Source organism: Puma concolor, chromosome E2 (assembly GCF_028749965.1).
Source record: "Puma concolor isolate L17-30 chromosome E2, mPumCon1.1.hap2, whole genome shotgun sequence".
Classification (NCBI taxonomy): Eukaryota; Metazoa; Chordata; class Mammalia; order Carnivora; family Felidae; genus Puma; species Puma concolor.
This window is the reverse complement of record NC_141681.1, coordinates 57,440,918-57,464,281: the sequence shown is the minus strand read 5'-3', so window position 1 is coordinate 57,464,281 and position 23,364 is coordinate 57,440,918. Positions and strand designations below refer to the sequence as shown.

At 38.6% G+C, this 23,364-nt stretch overlaps 1 protein-coding gene and 1 pseudogene across 1 annotated transcript in view; both read right to left on the bottom strand.

The window, feature by feature from the left end:
• Positions 1-23,364, bottom strand: part of LOC147573810 (KRAB domain-containing protein 5-like) — a 67,197-nt gene that overhangs the window by 33,724 nt on the left and 10,109 nt on the right. The window lies entirely within an intron of this gene.
• On the bottom strand, positions 6,926-20,530 carry LOC112850873 (large ribosomal subunit protein uL6 pseudogene; annotated as a pseudogene).

Here is a 23,364-nt window from a genome sequence, read left to right as displayed (position 1 = left end):
AAGGCATCCGGATGGCCAACAGGCACATGAAAAGATGTTCAGCGTCACTCCTTATCAGGGAAATACAAATCAAAACCACACTCAGGTATCACCTCACACCAGTCAGAGTGGCCAAAATGAACAAATCAGGAGACTATAGATGCTGGAGAGGATGTGGAGAAACGGGAACCCTCTTGCACTGTTGGTGGGAATGCAAATTGGTGCAGCCGCTCTGGAAAACAGTGTGGAGGTTCCTCAGAAAATTAAAAATAGACCTACCCTGGGGCGCCTGGGTGGCGCAGTCGGTTAAGCGTCCGACTTCAGCCAGGTCACAATCTCGCGGTCCGTGAGTTCGAGCCCCGCGTCAGGCTCTGGGCTGATGGCTCGGAGCCTGGAGCCTGTTTCCGATTCTGTGTCTCCCTCTCTCTCTGCCCCTCCCCCGTTCATGCTCTGTCTCTCTCTGTCGCAAAAATAAATAAAACGTTGAAAAAAAAATTTAAAAATAGACCTACCCTATGACCCAGCAATAGCACTGCTAGGAATTTATCCAAGGGACACAGGAGTACTGATGCATAGGGGCACTTGTACCCCAATGTTTATAGCAGCACTCTCAACAATAGCCAAATTATGGAAAGAGCCTAAATGTCCATCAACTGATGAATGGATAAAGAAATTGTGGTTTATATACACAATGGAATACTACGTGGCAATGAGAAAAAATGAAATATGGCCTTTTGTAGCAATGTGGATGGAACTGGAGAGTGTGATGCTAAGTGAAATAAGCCATACAGAGAAAGACAGATACCATATGGTTTCACTCTTATGTGGATCCTGAGAAACTTAACAGGAACCCATGGGGGAGGGGAAGGAAAAAAAAAAAAAAGAGGTTAGAGTGGGAGAGAGCCAAAGCATAAGAGACTGTTGAGAACTGAGAACAAACTAAGGGTTGATGGGGGGTGGGAGGGAGGAGAGGGTGGGTGATGGGTATTGAGGAGGGCACCTTTTGGGATGAGCACTGGGTGTTGTATGGAAACCAATTTGACAATAAATTTCATATATAAATAAAAAAAAATGCTGTGGTTATGTTGTAAGGTCAACTGCTCAGCGGAGGCCCTCTCAAGTTGATGCCACTTGGCACTTTTTTCTTCATTTTTAAATCTCTGATTTTCAGGAATATTTGACTGAAAGGCCAATCCAATCCTCTTTTTAGAAGGGTTCAAATAATTATTTTCAGCATGGACTAGATAACTTCCAGAGTTTTCAAATTTTCTTTCCATGAATATGTATCCTTAAGTATTTTATTTGAGTCTTTGCTTACAGAAACGCACTGCTTTGCAGAAGTAGCAGACTTAAACACGGATGTTTTCCAAACTGCTTTATGTTCTTCACCATTTTGGGCAGTGAGATTCTTACTATGGGCAGTTGTCTCCATTTGGATATGTACTTCAGGAAATCTTTGCTGCCCTTCACTCTCCCCATCACTGTCCCAGTCTGTAATTAAGGGTAAATTCTCAAGGGTACTAAGTTGATATCTACCCATTGACACATTTTGGAAAGAAGCTTCTATGTGTGGCTTTGGCAGGAATCTCTGGGCACCATATGAAGATACAGCTGAAAGATGTCAAATAAGAGAAAAGTAAAATCATTCCACTTACTACTCTCAGATGAATATTCTGAAAACTTCTAATATACAATCAGAGGATGTAATCAGATGGCTGAGAAGGAAATGTCACTACCTCATTCCTCTATGAACACATAAACTTGCCTAAGAGATAACTCTGTAATATTGTCATGCTGTAGCACAAATCACTTTCCTATACCTCAAAAAATCAGAAGTACCATGTGAGCCCAAAATTAGCAGAAGGAAGAAAATTTAAACAGAAAACCAAACTCAACAAAATAGGATACAGCAAAAATAGGAAAGTATCAACAATAGGAAGAATTGGTTTCAGAAAAGGTCAACAATGGAGTGCCTGGGTGGCTCAGCCAGTTAAGCATTCGACTTCGGCTCAGGTTATGATCTCGTGGTCTGTGGGTTCAAGCCCTGTGTCAGGCTCTGTGCTGCCTGCTTCAGATTCTGTGTCTCCCTCTCTATCTCTGATCCTCCCTTGCTCACACTATGTCTCTCTCTGTTCTCAACAATAAATAAACATTAAAAAAATTAAAAACAAAACAAAACAGTATCTGTTACACAAGCATCACCCGGTTATCAAAGTCACAGAAAGAGACTACAAGTAAACAAGAAGACAAACTACTACCTGTGAGGAATATTCATGCAACATCCACAATAAAACAAAGCAAACTGAATCAAAAGCACATTTTATCATTTTACAGCATAATCAACTGGGAATTCTTCCTGGAATTCAAGGGTGTTTCAACCTATGGCAAGCTATCAGTTTAAGACTGCACATTAACAGATTAAAGATAAAAAATAACACGATTATATTAATTGATGCATAATAGGAATGAGAGCTTTTGGACACCATTTCATGATTGCAAACACTCATTAAAATACAAAGAAACCATCACAAATCTAAAAGACGGTACATGCGCATGAAAAGCTGAAATCTAACATATTCAATAGTAAAAGAATGAAAACTTCTCCTGTATGATCAGAAACAAGGTATGAAAGCACCTTCACCACCTTCCATTCAACACAGTACTGGATAGTCTAGCCAGAACAATTAAAGTATACCTGGCATACAAAGTTACATTGGTTCAGGTGTACAACATAGTGATTTGACAACTCTATAGGTTCTACTGTGCTCACCACAAGTGTAGCTACCACCTGTCACCATATAATGCTATTATAATAGCACTGAATGCATTCCCAAAGCTGTATCTTTTACCCTAAGATGTATTCATTCCACAACTGGAAGCCTGTCCTTCCCATTCCCGTTTACCCATTTTACCCATGCTCCCTTCCCAGTTCACTCCAATAACCAGCACTTTGTTCTTTGTATTTATGGGTCTGTTTCTGCTTTTGTCGTGTTTTTTTTCTTCCACTTACAACAATGTGGATAGATGTAGAAGGTATTATGGTAAGTGAAAGAAGACAAAGAAAGACATATAACCAACCGTATGCTCTCATTTATAGGTGCGATCTAGAAAACAAAACAAATGAACAAATAAAACCAGAAACGTACTCATAAATATCTATTTTGTTTTGAAAAAAGTCCATGGATAATCTCAAGAATTATAAAAATTCCAAAATTCCACACATTTACAATGTAACAATTTGGCCTGTAACAATTTTCCAATGTTGGCAGAAAACAAGAGACTCCTAAATCAAACTCAAAAAATTTATGCCTTATGACACAGCTAACACCATAAACTTCTTTACACTAATTTCACTTGTCAGCCCCAACTCCCAGGCCCAACTCCCAATTCATATAGGTAAATCCTGCCCACGTAGATGGTTTGTGTAACATCTGTGAGACCTTGACCATAGGAAACCTCAATATCTTTAAAAAAATGTTTTTAATGTTTACTTATTTTTCAGAGAGACTGAGAGACAGAGCACAAGTAGGGGAGGGGCAGAGAGAGAGGGTGACACAGAATCTGAAGCAGGCTCCAGGCTCTGAGCTGTCAAGACAGAGCCCGATGTGGGGTCCATACTCCCAAACCATGAGCTTATGACCTGAGCCCAAGTCAGATGCCCAATGACTAAGCCACCCAGGCATCCCAGGAAACCCCAATATCCTAAAGCAACACCTAGCACATCTGCCCAAACTTTTGCCATAGAAGACGACATCTGTTTTCATGTGCAGTAAATAAATATGTCCTCTACCCCATGGACAAGATAATATCACTACATTCCAATGCTTTCTATACACAAACATTAGTGGAAAGACGTTTAAGAAAAAAAAAAAAACTTACAATGCTCTATCTATAACACATGGAGAAACTGAAATAATTAAAAAATTGTCTCCCAACAATATCCACCATTCTGACCGTGGTTTGACTCCTACCTAATTTTCTCACGTGTACGCCACCTCATCAAACACTCATTAATCTGATATAGGATCTGGGATAAAATCTATTCAACTTATATCATGAAACATTTTCCAACGCTATGATTGGCAGGATACAATGCAGAAGAATCCAGTGACTTGTAACACTCACTTCTCCAATGTCTTTGTGAGTCATTGCATTCAACCAGGTAAAGAAATCCCAATACTCACGAGGGTCTACCTTAAATTTCAGTAGTGGGCTTTCTAAGGGAGATGGGTGAAGAAACAACTAAACTATGCAAAATCATATGATTTACATGAATCTGATAAGGTGAGGGGATTTTGTACTCCTTACCCAGGCAAGGCAGGTCCTGGATACCATAATAAGAAAAGGGCTGAGAGTTGAGAAACACATAGGAATTAGGGAAGAGGTGTTTACCAACCATCAACAGGGAATATTTAAAGGAGCAACATAGATATAAAAGATGAAGGAGATTGTGTAAAATGAAACAGAGGTGGTCACAAGGACAAAAATACTTTGGGCTGCCCTGAACTCAGTTGAAGAGCTGGAAGAAACATTGATGGAGGAAACACTGATGGAAGAAAGCACTGTTTGTGCCTCTACTGGATGAAAATCAAGGAAATGTTGGTCTAGATCATAAGCTGACAACATAATTTCAAGGAATAATAACAATGCTGTATGTAGGAATATATCATTTTGTTCTGATATCCACAACAGTGGGTTGTTCTGGGTTTCCTCTCATGATGTTTTTGCTGCTCATTTGGCAATGACATATAGAGGAAAAATTTTAAAAACTCAGTGTACCTGGAAGCTTTTACTTTAAGCTCCAATCAGTGTCCATAGGGCTAATCTTAACAGTCTAGAAGACACCCAATACAAACATTATAACACAATGGACACACCGCTGGCAGGAAAAGATGGAGAGAAATCACAGTACAAATGTGCTCCAAGATGGTGGTGATGTTAATCCATGTCAAGAAATTACTTGTGCGGGGCGCCTATGTGTGGCTCAGTCAGTTAAGCATCCGATTTCAGCTCAGGTCCTGATCTCAATACTCATGAGTTCGAGCCCCCCATCAGGCTCTATATTGACAGTTCAGATCCCTGGAGCCTGTTTCAGATTCTATGTCTCCCTCTCTCACTCTGCCCCTCCCCTGCTTGCACTTTTTCTCTCTCTCTCTCAAAAATAAATAAACTTAAAATAATTTAAAAACATAAAAAAGAAATAAAAGAAATGACTTGTGCAAGCAGAAGGAAAAAAGCACAATACAGCATTTTCACAATATGTTTCAATTTGTTAACCATGTTATGAAAAAAAGAAAAAGAATAAAAAACATCAGTCACTACACAAACCACATAACTCATTGATTTTTAGTACATTTCTCACCAAAATTGTAAAGATAATTAATGATGCTTTGAGAAAAACACAAAGGATTCTATCTATGTGGTCTTGGTATAAGAGAAGATTTCTAAAGACAATAAAAAACACTAACCATAATGGGTAAAGTGACAAATTAGATACATTAAAATTAAGAACTTTGTACCACAAGCTCAAGAGCTAGAAATTGAGGTGGCATGAGAGAGGAGACAATGGAGTCATTCTTAGCATATATACGGAACTACGAAGCCTGAAGAAAAAGATATCACAACACAACAAAATGGTCATAATAACTAACTAGACATTTTGAAAAGGAGATTATCCAAATTAATGCCTAACTCCATAGTAACACGAAGTAACAACAACAACAAAGCAAATAAAACCATGACTTGGTCATTATCACATACCAACCAGAAGCCTAATGTGAAGATGACCTAAACTACCAAGTTTTGCAAAGTATGTAGATACGCCAGAAATCCCATATACTGCTGGTGGGTGTGAAAATTAGTACAAAGATTTTGGCAAAGTATTGGGTACTATCTATAAAAGCTGAACACATCTGTATTTACCAGCAATATGCTCCCACATATATAGCCAGCAGATATGTGTGCATGTTCCACTAGAAGGCAAATTAAAGATTTTATATGCCAGTACTATTCATGACAGTTCTACATGGAGAATTCTTCACCTGCCCAGTAAAAGTAGAATGATGAGATCAATGGATATTCACACAATGGAATTGGATCCATCCAGTCTAATGAATGATGCACAACAACGTGCAGTAAATACAGATAAATTCACAAGCAATAGATGGAAAGAAAAAAAGCCAAACAGAAGAGTTCTTTGTGCCTGATTACATTTACAAAAAAGTGCAAAAACGAGGACATCAATCTATTGTCTACATGTTAAAAGAGTGCTGGGCTTTGGGCAAAGCTACTGAGGACCTCAAGGGGGAATTTTGGAGAACAAATGATATTCTGTTTCTTGATCTCAGGGGCTTATAGAGATGCGATCAGTTTGTAAAATTCCATTGAGCTGTGTGTTCACTTATGATCGGCACGTGTGACTTTAAAAAAATGATCAAAAAAATAGATATAAGTAAACAGATAAGTATCATAATGTACACATATTGACAAGTTGAAATTAAAAGTAGGAAGTAACTTCAAACTGTGACTAGACTTCGAAAGCATGCTTTAATTTCCAGCTAAACCATATGGTACTGAGTACACAGTGTTCACAGAGAAAGAATGAAATTTAGAATTATTTTCTTAAAATGCACACAGGAAAGCACATAAAACATAATAAAAAAATAGAGTGTAAGGGAAAATATAAAAAACTTGGTAAACCCAAACCCCAACATCTCCCTTAGAATATTAACATAAATAAGCCAAATGTTCCTCCTAACATTTGCTTGACTATATTCAATTGGATTATTCCTAGAGCTGTAACTAAAACATGAGGATGAAAATTAAAAATAAATAAATAAAACCCATATTCATACACATATATAAGCATATGCAGATGTACATACATGTATATAGAATTATAAGATATTAGATTAAAAAATAAAATATCACAAATAAGTCTGGAAAATCATCCACCATCTTGCTTTTTCTGGAGCTGGACAACTGAGATCTTATTGATCAGATGCTGAGTTGTTCCTTTTTCAGAAACATAGATACCATCCCCAAATTTTGTGATATCCTTGTTTTTAACAGTTGTGGCTTGCTGAATCAAAGCAGCTGGGTTTGGTACAAGTTCAATGACGTTTCCTTCAAGAATTAACTTATTTTTAGGGGCTTGAGATACAGAACAAGCAACACCTGGCCTCATCCAAACCCTACAGATGTATTTTCCACCCGTGAAATTTTGAATTTCAGCAAGAGAACCATTTTCCTGAATAACCATGTTGGTGGGGAAGTGAGCATGCACAGACCTCATCTTGTTACAAAAGCCCGGTTAATGCCCTTCCTTGATAATGCATCGTGCATGATGACAGATGGTGCGAACAGTAGCCACTTCTTTTCTATTTCCCCACCATTTGTCAACTCAGAGCCTCCTCTTTTTCCTTTCCAGGAGACTGAGTTCTACACTGATGTGATTGAAGTCCCTTCACAGGGTTCCTCTGGGGCCCTTCTCAATAACAGTGCATTCCTCCAGAGTGATGTTTGATGTCAACGTTTTCTGTCATGTCTACAGTCTGCTGAGAATGGTCTTCATTCTCTCACTAATGCAGCAAGTGGGTACTATCTATAAAAGGGAAACATCCGTTTTTAGCTTATGAGATGGGGCACCTGGGTGGCTTGGTCGGTTAAGCTACTGACTTTGGCTCAGGCGTGATCTCACCATTCATGACTTCAAACCCTGCATCGGGCCCTCTACCATCAGCATGTGAAACCTGCTTCAGATCCTCTGCCCCAAACCCCTCTCTGCCTCTGCCTGACTTCACTCTCTCTCAAAAATAAACAAACATCAAAAAAATCTAGATCATGAGACATGAAAATATTGATTATAGAGGAGTGACATCATTAAGATGGTGAAATATATGGTTCCCACTTCAGTCTGTCTTGTAATAAGCTCAACTAGCAACTATTCACATAAGATACCATTGGGCAAATCTCAGTTCTCAGGAATGAGACTGAAGCACCCCTGGACCAGAGACCCCAGACCAGAGACCAAGGACAGCATTAGAGGGGTGCCTGGCTGGCTCAGTCGGTTGAACATCCAACTTCGGCTCAGATCGTGATCTCGCAGTTTGTGAGTTTGAGCCCTGCGTCGGGCTCTGTGCTCACAGCTCAGAGCCTGGAGCCTGCTTTGGATTCTGTGTCTCCCCCTCTCTCTGCTCCTCCCTTGCTCATGCTCTGTCTCTTAATAATAAGTAAATGTTAAAAAAAATTTTTTTTAAATATTAAAAAAAAAAAAGGGACAGCATTAGAAGGGTAAGAAGAGCCATTTCACTTTGACCACAAGCACCTCCCCCAGGACAGCACAGTGCCCCACCATGAGAGACCACCTCAAACAATGATTCCTCCATCAAAAAGAGAGAGAGACCAAGGTGGGAATCCAACATTCTGCAAATGGCCGGCCTCTTCCTGGGTGGCCCACTTAGGTCTCCTATCAAGTGGATCCTTGGGGGAATCTATACTGCTGGACCATAGGGTATCATATAAGGATGGAGAAGGTGGGTAAGCCTTACAACAACCAGTGTTCAGATCTTGGAAGACTGTCAGAACAGACTGTGTTCCACCTTGTGGTGACACCCAATCAGAGATGTCAGTGACTCTGCCCACCTGCAGAGCTGAGATGGACCTACTTGGTCGAGGAGCTTTGTTAGCAGCTATGCCTGACTTGTGTCTCCAGCCAACAGGTTGAACTAGAGCATGGAAGCCATTCTATGGCCTGTCTCAGCAGGCATGCAAGTTGGAAGTCACCTCCCACTGCTGAGCATAGCATCCAAACCTGCCCCACCATAAGTCTTCGCAGAGAACAGACTCTATGAAATGAGACTTCAAAGTGAAAATTCCAGCCCAAACCACACACATATAACCTGAATGGCTTTATGGTTGACTACTAAGAACCAGACATAGAGGTCAGACATCCAAAGTACAAGTGCAGGGAAGGTCTGGCATACACATGACTTCACTTTCACATCTGGAAAACCAAAATTAGACACCTATGTGCCTGATTGCATTCTGCAATATGCTAATATTTTTACTGAGTAACACAACCATAAACATGCCCCAGGACATTGGTTCTCAGAGTGGGTTCCATAGACAGGCACCTGACAATGTGTATGAAAGGGAACTGGGGGAGCTGTACCCCAGAACTACCAAAGTAGTAATGTGGGGACAGGCACAGCAATCTGATTTACAAGTTCACTTGGGGATTCTGACACTAATTTGAGAGCCTCTGTGGTAACTAAGTTACAGGTCATCACAGGTAAATCACTGTTAGAATTGCTCTATGCTTGTGGTCATGCTAGTGTTGTCACACACACACACACACACACACACACACACACACACACACAAAGATCCACAAGACACATTCTCGTTATTCAAAAATAACAAAAGCCTGTCTTATTTTCCTCCTCTCCCTTCGGTCAATACCCTCCTTGAGCTTCCTGGAATGACCCCAAACACACTTCTGTTCATGCTCTTGAATGAAAGCAATCCAAGTTAGAGTGAATTGGAACTTATTTAAATATTTTATCAAGTGAATTATGAAATGCATACCAGACATTAACACATGGTATATATTATCATGGGATTGAATATAGCATTCTCACTATAGATCTGTATTTGATGATTTAAACATGAGACCATAAGTAATTGCAGACTTAAGAAGTGCTTCATCAGCACTCCATTTGTATGCAGAATAAAATCCCTATGAAGTAAGGTTAAGGAAATTGTAAATTTTAGGGACTTAAAAAAAAAATTTTAAGTAGTTATTTATTCTTGAGAGAGAGAGAGAGAGAGAGAGAGAGCACGAGCAGGGGAGGGGCAGAGTGAGAGAGGGACACAGAATCTGAAGCAGGTTCCAGGCTCTGAGCTGTCAGCACAGAGCACAACATGGGGCTCAAACTCACGAGCCATGATATCATGACCTGAGCCGATGCTTAACTGACTGAGCCACTCAGGCACCCCTACAGACTTTTTGTAATAGCTAGTTTCAGTGCAAAATGTGATTGCCTTTCTGTCAGATGCTGTGATACGGTTCAGAGAAAAAGAGCCCTTCACAAACATCTTATATGTCTACCTGTGTTACACTTATATATTTCTACTTAGACTGGCCCATATGTCAAAGTTCTTGTCAATGACTTGGAGGGAGAAGAGCCTTGGGGAGGATGGCCTTCCTTGAATGAAAACAAGACTTCAAAACAAATTCCCTAGCTCAATCAGATTTACACCGCCTCCTTTGCTGCATAGAACATACTATGATGCCTGGTGGTGGGGTAGGTATCTTGGGGCCATGGGAGAGCAAATATGAGCACAACACCTGGGGGTAGACAATACAAGAGAGAAGAAATGGAAAACCCAGAGCACACCAAAGGGTGTCTGTGCCATTTTATCAGATATGAGCATCTACCTACTCACTGTATACATAACACAAAATCCACCTCTTTTCTATATATACACACATCAGCCTTTTCATAGTATAGTTGACCATAAAATCAGAGGTACTGAAAAATGAATGATTAATCTTCATTTGAATCTATGTTAAATGTGAGTATAACATGCTACCAAACTTTATTCTATCAGTTTCTACAACTGATAAAAATCCTCTTTCCACTTGGGTCAGAATGGGTGAAAGGATAGCATGAGCTGTGAAACAATGTAGGGACATCTAGACTAAAAAGTGGGTAGGCTGTTTGAAACAGAAATGTTCACGGCCCATGAACAGTGAAGTGCTCCCTAACTAAAAGGTGCCTTATACACCGTCCAGAGCACGGGACTAGATTCATCACAAGCTGAAAGGGGAAAGGTGGAAGTGAAAGGGGTCCCTGCCAGCTGTAGATCAGCATCCTTGGAAAGTGATCCATTTATACTACATCAGACCTATACTGGGGTTTTACACCTGGGAGGCCAGTGCTTTGAGGAACTATCCACATGCCTTGCTGATTCTGATTATTCGTGTCCAGAAGATTTCTTCATCTTCAGTATGTACTCTGCCATGTGATATCTTAAAACAATGGCCATAATGTTTAAATATCCAATCTCCCCTTTCCATCCACTGCCACCCACCTGGGCCTGGGAAAGTACAGTTATCCCTGCCATCCAATAACAACAGTCCTCAGAACCACCAGGGAATTCATTAAATCATGAAGAAAGGATCTGACTCCCTCAATCCCAGGAAACCACATTTTCCAAGTCCCCATCTCTGTCACATTTGTCCATTACAAGTAGCTTCCTAAGACCTTGCAGTGACCAAGAGGGGCTCCCTACCAGATCTTTCTCTGCATCTCAAGAGTTCTCCGTATTTGCTTCTAGTAGGATTTATCTTCCTCTTAAAGGATACCATCATCATGTTTTATCCGTCCCCACACATCTTAGTACCAAGTGCCTGAAACAATCCTGTGACCCATTGGTGGTGTTTTCCTGTTCTTCCAATGAAGTGGTGACAACATAGTATTTAAGTCCCAAGTATGGCCATACATGATCCAGTGACCAACCATTTCCCATTGAATTAAAAAATTCCAAACTACTCCTAAAAGCCTAGAAGGGCCTACATGGCTTATGTGGGAGGAGACAGCAGTGAAAATGGGGTCTCCATAACACAGGAAAGAAGGATAGCAATGATGCCTACATCACTGGAATGGAGATGAGGATACTGAAGAACTGGAGATGATTTGGAAAGAAAACAAGTAAAGTTTATCCTTCTAAATTTAGACTCAGTAGTTCAGCCTTAGACAGGTGTCCTCTACCTAAATGAAGAATTCATGCCAATGCTTCAGCCTGGACATTTTATCTTTTACCCTGGGCTGCATCATCACTCTTAGTATTTGTTTTCTTCCTAAGTCAAGAACACCTATTAAGCACCCAGTACTGTCCCAAGTTTGGTTCCTTTAAATTAATGTTAAAATAACACATGACTCATGAAGTCTCCAAGTTTTCACCTAATCAAATTGTTCCAGTAAAGTGAATAACTTGGATGATGTCAGTTCCAAGAAGGAAAAAGAACAGTAACTAAAAGAAATTGTACTTAGTATTCTTGTCCAGTTGAGAAGAAGTAAAAGGGAGCAATTAAACTACATAGACTTAAACTACTGTGGAATTACTCCCATATTCAAATTAATTTTGGAACACCATGTAATTTCATGCAATGTATTCTTAAAATCCCTGAGCAAGTCATAAAAGCAACAATTCATGAACGTTGGAACAAGGGAAACAGAGTAGATCCTACATGAGTAATAAGTAGGTAGACAAGACAGGATTTGCATGGGGAGATTCTCAAACCAAGATACAAGTGATTTAGGAGAAATCAATTCAATACAATGTAGAGAAAATTATTCCCACTATGAATATATAACATTTTGCTTGCTAGGAAATCATCAATTTTGAAATCTGGAAATTATTTCATTTGATCTAATATTCCCTTTCATTTTTAAGATATAGATATATATGCATTTCTTCTTAATTTGTTCTCTTACTACAAGATATACCTTTAGCTTAATATAGCATATTATTTTCTGTGCATATCAAAACGAAAAAACTGTGTTCAGTATGCTCAGAAAAGCAACATAAGCAAAGAAAAATATAGTGTAAAGTTTTAAAAACAGTGATTGAGAATTCTGTAGATATGGCTTATAACTATATTTGCAGTGACTTTGTTCAATTAGCAGTTAAGTAGAACCAGTACTTGGTAGTCACATGGATGGTGACCCATGGTTCAATAAAAGAAAACAAAGAAATTTAAATACATGAAGTTTATTACCCTTAGATCCTGGAGGATGTACACAATATCCCTTGAGGGACAACATGGAGAGGTCAAGGCTGAATGCAGGTAGACAGAATGGCAGGAACTGGGGCAGATGCCTTTTTTGGGGTGCATGGTTGGAGTGCTTTGGAGTTCCTGTGCTAAGTCTAGAATGCACAATTCAAATCAAAATGAGTGGAAAATGGTAAACTCTGAGAGAGTCTTCTGTAGGGGGTACACAAGGTAAATATATAGGGAGTGGACACTCATTCACAGAGGCTACTGGGGAAGTCATAGGAGGATCTTACCTTTGCTTGTGACTTTAGGGACTGTTATCTATAGTGTATTTGCTACTGGGCAGAGCCAGAGTCACTTCAAAAGCCCCTGCAGGCAGTCTAGTTGTCCAAGATGGATTCCAAGGCAGCAGTATGAATTGATTAGCTACAGTCTCAATAATACTTCTATATCCTTATTAAAAATATCATAATGTTCCAGCAGTCACAATAAGGAAGAAAATATATGATACATGAACATAGGGAAAATAATCTCAAGTAATGTTCAGTGTACCCACCACTCATGCAGTTGAAAATCATGTGTAATTTTGACTCCCCAATACTTAATTTTAATAGCTTTAAAAAAAATAAAAAATAATAATAGCAGCTTTCTGTTGACAAGAAACGTTATGAAAACCAGTCAATTATTACACCTTTATATGTTATATATGTTACATATGGTATCCCTACAATAATGGAAGCTCAAGAAAATCAGAAGCAAGAGAAAATGCATTTACAGTACTGTACTATGAGTAAATCTGACTGTAAGTGGACCCACACAGTTCAAACCCATGTTGATCAAGGGTCAAGTGTACTTTGTGTTACCATCTGTTAACCTGCAACCGTGTGAAAGTGGAACAGTCCAGGGTTTGTGTAGGTTAAAACTTCATTTATTACACATCAGTGTTAACACATTAAAATCCATTCAGTGTTATTAATGAAAATATATTAAGTTCAAATGCACTCTAAACAAACCACTGCAAAATTACTGTATGATTCTTGGTTAAAATACCCATGACAAGCATTCAAGAACCATTCTTGTTCCTGTGATATAAGGATCTGTGAGTTATACTTCCTACACTTTCAAATAATTATTCATTATTGAGTAAATGTGGATTATAATAATTTCATACCCTTTTATGGAAGAGTTAGCTATAATTTCCCCAGATATCTGAGAAAATTTTTTAAATTTCAACCACATAACTAATATTCTTGACTTGTATCAATTCCTATTATGAAAATACATCCAGATTTTAATGAACTGCCATTCTCCTTAAACAGCAACTAACACAACTATTTAAAACTCAAAATGTTTCTCTATCTTACTTTATTTCAAATAATAATGCCCTGAACCCTTACTTCATCATGAGTTGTATCCCTCTTAGACATCAAACACAAACAGCATCTCCAAGTAGATTTTCTTCATACATTGTACACTACAGTCTCAATCTTCCATGGAAAAGTAGGTATGAATGAATTCCCCATCATAAAAGAGCCACTCATGTCTATGAGACAACAATCAAATCATTTTGCACGCACACAAATAAAGGCATTGCATGACATGATTTAAGGGTGAAATTAATAGTATTTGTCATGCAAAAAAAAATCTCAAACATGGTCAATAGAAAAAAAAAAAAAAGAGAGAGAGAGACACTGAAATTATTCCCCTCCAGACATTCATCTTTCCTTGAGACTTTCAGGCACATTAACAAATACAGTTGATCATTGAGTAAGATGGGTTTGAGCAGTGTGGGTCCAAGTAGATTTATTTTTTGACAAACACGTTGCAGTACTATAAATGTTTCCTCTCTGTTATGATTTCCTTAATCTTTTGTTTTCTCAAGCTTACTTAATTATAACAATACCATTTATAATACAGACAACAAAGAATGAGATGATTGACTGTTAATATTCTAGGTAAGACTTCTAGTCAACGATAGGCTATTTCTGTGGAAAACCAGGTATGGTTTTAATTTGGGGGACTCAAAAGTTACAGTAAGATTCTCAGGTGTGGTGGGGTCATACCCCCAATGCCTACATTCTCCAAGGTGAAAATGTAATTCATATTAGAGTTTTATATTCAGATTTTTCTCTATAATAAATGCTCTGATTTAGAATAGTGTCTGAAAAATGATATTGACCTATTGCTTTCTGCTGTGAAACCTCTCATTTTATTTAGATCTTGTTTTCCATTACATACTTTGCCAATTGTTTACAACTTTCATGTTTTTACCTGTTATAAAGACTCTTTTTTCCCTGAAGCATGTATTAAAAACAAAGGTCTTTCATCAACCATTACATTTATAGGGCTTCTACCCATTATGATTTCTCTGATGTTGAGTAAGTGTTTGAAGCCAGATAAAGACATAACCATCATTCTTGTCATATGTAAGTTATCTCCCCAAGAGATACTGCCTCACGTTGGATATTTTTGGTTATGAATTGAATGCTTTACCATATTCTTTACATTTGTAGGGTTTCTTCAGGATGCACCCTATGATGTTCAGAAAGTTTGTAGTTCTGCTTAAGGGCATTGTCACATTTTTGTAAACATTTTTCAGCCTTCTCTCCATAACATATTACCTAATTTTGATGTTTTGAGTGGTAAATGTTTTGCCACATTGTTTACATTTGTAAGATTTATTTCCATTATTAAATCTCTATTGTTGAGTGAGTTTTGAAGACTAGTTAAAAGGTTTGCCAGAGTTACTACATTTGTAAGTCTTCTGCCCAGTAAAGATACAATAATGTACAATAAGATTTGAGCTTTTATAAAAGACTTTCCCACATTTATTACTTTTATACTGGTTCATTGGAAACTGAGTTTTCTGATGTTTACTCGGATTTGACCCTTAACTGACATTTTTTCCCAGATTCATTGCATTAGTAAGTTTTATCTCCACTACAAATACCTCAGTAATTATGGAAGACTGAGTCCTCACTAAAGACCTTCCTAAAATCACAATACATAAAAACTTGCTCCAAATTAAGTATCATGTGATAACTATAGAACAGTGATGTTGGGATAAAGACCTTCTGAAGTTTATCAAAATTAGACATTAGAATGAAGAGGGATTATGTGTTGGTGGGAAAATAATGAATACTCTGAAAAGATCTTCTCAAAACCACCTGTAGAATTTTTATCTTTATTCTTAAATGTCTAACTTTCAGAAATAGTTCAGTGAATTACTAATCCAATCTTGTATTTGAAATGGTTTCAATGATTACTTTCAGCATGGATTAGGGGACTTTCCAGAATTTCCAAATGTCCTTCTAGAGAATATGAAGGATTACGAAATGGATTTTGGGGGCACCTGGGTGGCTCAGTTGGTTGAGTGTCCAACTTCAGTTCAGGTCATGATCTCACAGTTTGTGAGTTCGAGCCCCACATTGGGCTTTGGGCTGACAACTCAGAGCCTAGAGCCTGCTTCAGATTGTGTCTCCCTCTCTCCCTGCCCCTCCCCTGCTCACGCTCTGTCTCTTTCTCAAAAATAAGTAAACATCTTTTTAAAAATGGATTTTGGTCTTTGGGTTCAAAGACACTTTCTGCAAATATCACTGACTTAAGGTAGGGTTTTCTCCCAAATGTTTTATACCCTTGATCTCCTCTAGCAGTAAGGATTTCCTCATGGATAATTGTCCCAGTTTGGTTATATCCATCATAATATCTGTTCTGCCCATCACTACCTCCCACCACCTTCCCAGTGATTCATTAAGTATAAATACTCAAGGCCACAGCTTCCATATTTTCCCATATCATTCTATGGAATGAATCTCCTTTGCCTGTCTGCCAACAGGCCTAGGGTGTTATGGAAAGATGCAATCAAAAGATACAAAGTAAGTTATCCCATTTGTTACACTAACATGCATGTACATTAAAATGCTAATGTGCAAAATTAATTGTTTTTTATTTTTTTTAATTTACATCCAAATTAGTTAGCATATAGTGCAACAATGATTTCAGGAGTAGATTCCTTAGTGCCCCTTACCCATTTAGCCCATCCCCCCTCCCACACCCCCTCCAGGAACCCTCTGTTTGTTCTTCATATTTATGAGTCTTTTGTGTTTTGTCTCCTTCCCTGTTTTTATATTATTTTTGCCTCCCTTCCCTTGGGTTCATCTGTTCTGTGTCTTAAAGTCGTCATATGAGTGAAGTCATGATATTTGTCTTTCTCTGACTGACTAATCTCACTTTGCACAATACCCTCCAGTTCCATCCACGTAGTTGCAAATGGCAAGATTTCATTCTTTTTGATTGCCGAGTAATACTCCATTGTGTATATATACCACATCTTTATCCGTTCATCCATCGAGGGACATTTGGGCTCTTTCCATACTTTGGCTGTTGTTGATAGAGCTGCTATAAGCATGGGGGTGCATGTGTCCCTTTGAAACAGCACACCTGTATCCCGTGGATAAATGCCTAGTAGTGCAATTGCTGGGTCATAGGGTAGTTCTATTTTAGTTTTTTGAGGAACCTCCATAATGTTTTCCAGAGCGGCTGCACCAGCTTGCATTCCAACAAAATTAAATTTTTTTAAGATTTACTTATTTTTCAGAGACAGAGAGAGAGAGAGAGAGAGCAAGCAGGGGAGGGGCAGAGAGAGAGGGGGAGACATAGAGTCCAAAGCAGGCTCCAGCTGTCAGCACAGAGCCTGACAGGGCTCAAACCCACAAACCATGAAATCATGACCTGAGCTGAAGTTGGAAACTTAACTGGCTGAGCCATCCAGGTACCCCACTAATGTGCAAAATTAATACTCATAACAGGACATCAGCAGAATGGAGGAATAGGAAGCAACCTGGACTTTACTCCCCCGTGGAGACAAAAATGGACCACATTACCTTTTGGAAGCTAGTTAGGAGAACATAGCACACCCAGGCAGGTACAAATGAAGAACCACATCAAAGAGACAAGAAAAGTTTGTGACACTTGCACACAACAGCTGTTCACCCTCTGTGGCACTCCATGGCAAGACTGAGAAAACGGTTACCCCTCATCAGGAGAGAAACAAGTAAGTGACCTGTATATTCAGTGATCTTGCTTCTTTGCAGCTGTCTGGGGGGCTTGTTTCTGTCACGCAGGACATGGAAGCAGAGGGAATGACAGCACCCTCTGGATGCACTGTGGTGGCTGCTCAAACAAAAGGTGACTGTTTGTTTAAACAATGAAAAGACTACAGAGCGAGGATACACAGAGAGAGGAAGGTATCATGGGCTCTAAAGAAGTAATTACACTTTTGTAAACTGGAAAATTACAAAATTTCAGACTTTGCAAATGCCCAGAAGATGTATGACAGGCCCCAGAATTACTATTATTTTTGTTCTCCTGTACAAAGCAAGTCCATAATCCTGGGCCCAGAGGCTTTTTATTTTTGTTTTTGTTTTTAATTCCCAAATGTCAGTAGAAGATCACAAGCCATACAAAGAAACAGAAAACTGTGTTCTAATCAGAGGAACAAAATAAATCTCTAAAACTGGCCCTAAATTAAGAAAGAACTTGGGGCGCCTGAGTGGCTCAGTTGGTTAAGTGTCCAACTTCAGCTCAGGTCATGATCTAACGGTTTGTAAGTTCAAGCCCCGTGCAGGGCTCTGTGCTGACAGCTCAGAGCCTGGAGCCTGCTTCGGATTCTGTGTGTCTCTCTCTCTGCCCCTCCCCTGCTCATGCTCTGTCTCTCAATAATAAATAAACGTTAAAAAAAATTAAAAAAAAAAAAAGAACCATAAGTTTCCTGACAAAGAATTCAAATAACCATCATAAAGATACTCATGGAAGGAGAGAAAACAGGTAACTAAATGATGTCAGGACAACTATGCAGGACCAAAATGTAAACCCAAAGAGACAGCAAGTATATCAACCAGAAATCGGGAGCTGAAGAGTACCATCACTGAATTTAAAAATACAGTAAAGGGTGAGCAACAGACTTGATCAAGCAGAAGAAAGAATCAGACAGTCTAAAGACCCTTTGTGTTATTTACTGAGAAACAAGAAAAATGTGGAAAAGGAATGAGGATAAGTGACCCATGGGACACCAACAAGTGAACCAGTATGTACATTACAGGGACCCCATAAGGAGCGGAGAGTGAAAGGGGACAGAGCGTTTCCATGAAGAAGTAAAGGCTGGTACTTCCCATGTATGTGGAAAAAAGAGACAAATTCAATGAGTTCAATAAATTCAAAGTAAGATAAATGTCAACATGAACACAATGACACATTATGATTAAACTATCAAAAATCATAAGTGATAAGAGAATTTTGAAAAGCATGACAAAAGCAACTCTTCTTGTACAAGAGAGCTCCTGTAAGATTATTAGTGGGGTTCTCAGCAGACCTGATAGGAAGAAGCGCATGGGACAATGTATTCAAGTACTGAATGATCAAAAAATATCCACCGAGAATCCCTATTTGGCAAAACTGTTTTCCATGAAAGTAGAAATGAAGACTTTGCCAAGTAAAAACCTCTATGTTTACCAGTAGACTTGTCCTATAAATGTTCAAGGAAGTCTTAGTTAAAATAGGATTCTAAACAGTAATTAAAATGACACAACACAAAGCTCTCTGCTAAATACAAATATTTACACAATTATAGAAATCTGTAAGGTTGTAATGAAGCAGCACAAGTCACTTTTATTTCTGCTACAGAATTTTTTTAAATAAAAGTATAACAATCATAAATCTAGGTAATAAAATACACAACATAAAAGACAGAACTTGTGATATCAAGAACTTAAGGTGGGTGCAGGGGTGGAGTTGATAAGTAGAAGAGTTTTGTATGCAATTGACAATATCACTTTATAATGATTTGTTATCTTTAGAATGTTTTAGTAATCTCTAAGGTAAAGTGATGAAAATACATTCAGAGGATGCAAAAGTTAATGAGAATGGTATCAAAACATGAAATGGGTAGAACAAAATTAAGGATAAAATATAATACCTAATCTTGGGAAAGAGCATAAAGATGATTCATATTTGGGTAACACACACATTGTCCAAAAACGTCCTAAGGTGAGAAATGCCATTCTGGGACAAACTACATAGGTAAAAGAGAAAGCACAACTCTGTCCCTCTCCTGCTTACACATATGCGTGCGCTCTTTCTCTCTCTCTCAAAATAAATAAATAACCATTTAAAAAATAAAAATAAAAAAATAGATAAATTATAGAAAGTCACATTTAAAAGGAAACCTTCTATGGAACAATAATTTTAAGGGGGAGGAGTTAAGATGGCTGAGGAGCTGGGAGACCTTAAGCTTGTCTCTTTCCTTGAACACAGCAAGATAGTTATCAAATCATTCTAAACACCGACGAAATCAATTGGAGATCTGAGAGAACAAAAACTGCAAGACTACAAGTAAAAAGTGACCACCTTTCAGCAAGTAGGAAGTTCGGAGAGTTTACCCAGGGACATACTGCTCTGGGTATGGCCCAGGGAGGGAGCCTAATATGGAGGCCACTGCAAAATAGTATAAGCTGTGGAGCACAAAATCTGAACTTGTAGCAGTCTGCTACTGTAGGGGGAGTGCCTGACTTAAAGGTGTTCATATGGTGAAGAGGGGCAGAATGCCAGGAGTGACAGGGTGGTCTGAGGATTTCTTGGGTCTCAGGAAAGATGGGTTGTGCCAACACGCTGGGATATTTCCAGGCATGAGATGGGACTTACTCTGGCTGAGGGCGGCAAGCAGGGGTGCCGGCTTTCTGCTGTTTTGACATAAACTCTGAACAGCTGCATAGTCACATGACTTTTTTTAAGATGGGCTGGCAAAAGCATGGCCAGACGCTACCCCAGAGGAACGGTGTGGGTCCACCCTGTGGGAATCCATAAAATTTGGGGTTTTGAAATTCAGTTGCTGCCTGTAATAAAAAAGCTTGGACACAGTCAGGGTGACCACATGGTTCTGACAGAAACTGGGGACACAAGAGGGATGATTAGTTGCTCTTTAATCAGGTTTCCCCTTAAGAGTGGGGGTCATGAACTTTAAGCTCTGGGGCTACAGAATGGGAAAACCCCATATTCATTCTGTCATTCAGAACTGAAAGGCTACAGGGAGCAAAACAGCGCCACCTAGTAGAGGCCACTGCCACTTACACCAAAACCCACTCCCTTGCAATCTGGAGGTGCATTTCCACTGGAACAATTTAACCTGAGAATCAGCACAGCAGGTCTCTCCCCCAGAAGACCAGCACAAACAACTCACTTGCACCAACTCTACACTAACAGACTTCACCTCTAGGGGAAATAGGATCTAACTTCTCTTTTATTTCTACTCTTTATTGTTTATTATTATTTTCTTCATTTATTTTCTTATTTTTTCAATTCCCTTTGTTACTTTTTAGTATTATTTTTTTAAGTTTTTTTACATTTTTAATTGTTTGTTTGTTTGTTTGTTTGTTTAGATCAAGCTTGGGAGGGGCAGAGAGAGAGGAAGACAGAAATTCCAAGCAGGTTCCAGGCTGTTGGCACAGAGCCTGATGCAGGACTCAAACTCACAAACTGTGAGACCATGACTTGAGTTCAAATCAAGAGCTGGATGCTTAACTGACTGAGCCACCCAGGTGCCCTTATTTTTAATTTTTATATATACATATTATTTTTATTTTGATCTAATTAGTTGTTTTCATTTCATTTTATTATATTTTATTTTATTCTTGGATCTAGATTCTCTTAACAAGCAGAAAAAACACACAAGACCTAGTTTGTTTTTTCATTTTGTTTTGTTTTGTTTGTTTTCTTTCTTTTCTTTCTCTCCTCTTTTCCTTTCTGGACAAAATGATGAGATGGAGAAACTCATCCCAAAAGAAAGAACAGGCAATAGAACTCACGGCCAGGAATTTAATCAACACAAATACAATTAAAATGTCTGAACTAGAATTTAAAACCACGGTTATAAGAATACTAGCTGGGGATGGGGAAAAAAAAGCATAGAAGACACCAGAAAATCCCTTTCTGCAGAGATAAAGGAACTAAAATTTAGTCAGGCCAAAATTAAAAATGCTGTAACTAAGATGCAATCTTGGATGGATGCCATGACATGACAGTGAGGATGGATGAAGCAGAGTAGTAAATCAGTGATATAAAAGATAAAATTACATGGGAATGCAAGCTGGTGCACCCATTCTGGAAAACAGTATGGAGGTTCTTCAAAAAATTAAAAATAGAACTACCCTACGACCCAGCAATAGCACTACTAGGTATTTATCCAAGGGATACAGTTGTGCTGTTTTGAAGGGACACATGTACTCCCATGTTTATAGCAGCACTATCCACAATAGCCAAAGTATGGAAAGAGACCAAATGACCATCAATGGATGAATGGATAAAGACGATGTGGTATATATATATGTATGGAGTATTACTCAGCAATCAAAAAGAATGAAATCTTGCCATTTGCAACTATGTGGATGGAACTGGAGGGTATTATGCTAAGTGAAATTAGTCAGTCAGAGAAAGACAAATATATGACTTCACTCATATGAGGACTTTAAGAGACAAAACAGATGAACATAAGGGAAGGGAAATAAAAATATATAAAAACAGGGAGGGGGACAAAACATAAGAGACTCTTAAATATGGAAACAGAGGGTTACTGGAGGGGTTGTGGGAGGGGGGATGGGCTAAATGGGTAAGGGGCATTAAGGAATCTACTCCTGAAATCATTGGTGTACTATATGCTAAGTGATGTGGATGTAAATTTAAAAAAATAAAATTAATAAAATTAAATAAAATTAAATAAATGATAAAATTATGGAAAATAATGAAGCAGAAAAAAGAAGGAAACACAGGCAAAAGATCACAATACAAGACTTAGAGAAATCAGCAACTTATTAAAGAATTACATTCATATCATAGAAGTCCCAGAAGATAAAAAGAAAGAAAAGGGGGCAGAAGGATTATGTGAGCAAAGTATAGTTGAAAACTGCCCTAATCTGTGGAAGGACACAGACATCAAAATCCAAGAAGCACAGAGAACTTCCATTAAATTCAACAAAAGCAGACCATCACCAAGACATATCATAGTCTTGCCATAGGCCACAATTAACAACTTAGGAAACAACATATGTTGGCAAGGATGCAAAGAAAGGGGAACCCTCTTGCACTGTTAGTGGGAATGCAAACTGGTGCAGCCACTCTGGAAAACAGCATGGAGGTTCCTCAAAAAGCTTAATATAGAACTTCCCTCTGACCCAGCAATTGCACTGTTAGGTATTAACTAAAAGGATACAAAAATACAGATTTGAAATGATGCAGGCACCACAATGTTTATAGCAGCATTATCAACAACAGCCAAACTATGAAGAGAGCCCAAACGTCCATCAAGTAATGAATGTATAAGGAAGATACAGTGTGTATGTGTTTATATAGAATGGAATATTACTCAGCCATCAAAAAGAATGTACTCTTGCATTTGCAATGGTGTGGATGAAACTAGAATGTATTATACTAAGTGAAGTCCATTACAGAAAGACTAATACTATATGATTTCACTCATATGTGGAATTTAGAAACAAAACAGATGAACATATGGGAAGGGGGTGGAAGAGAAGAGAATTTTATTGGCAAAGTGC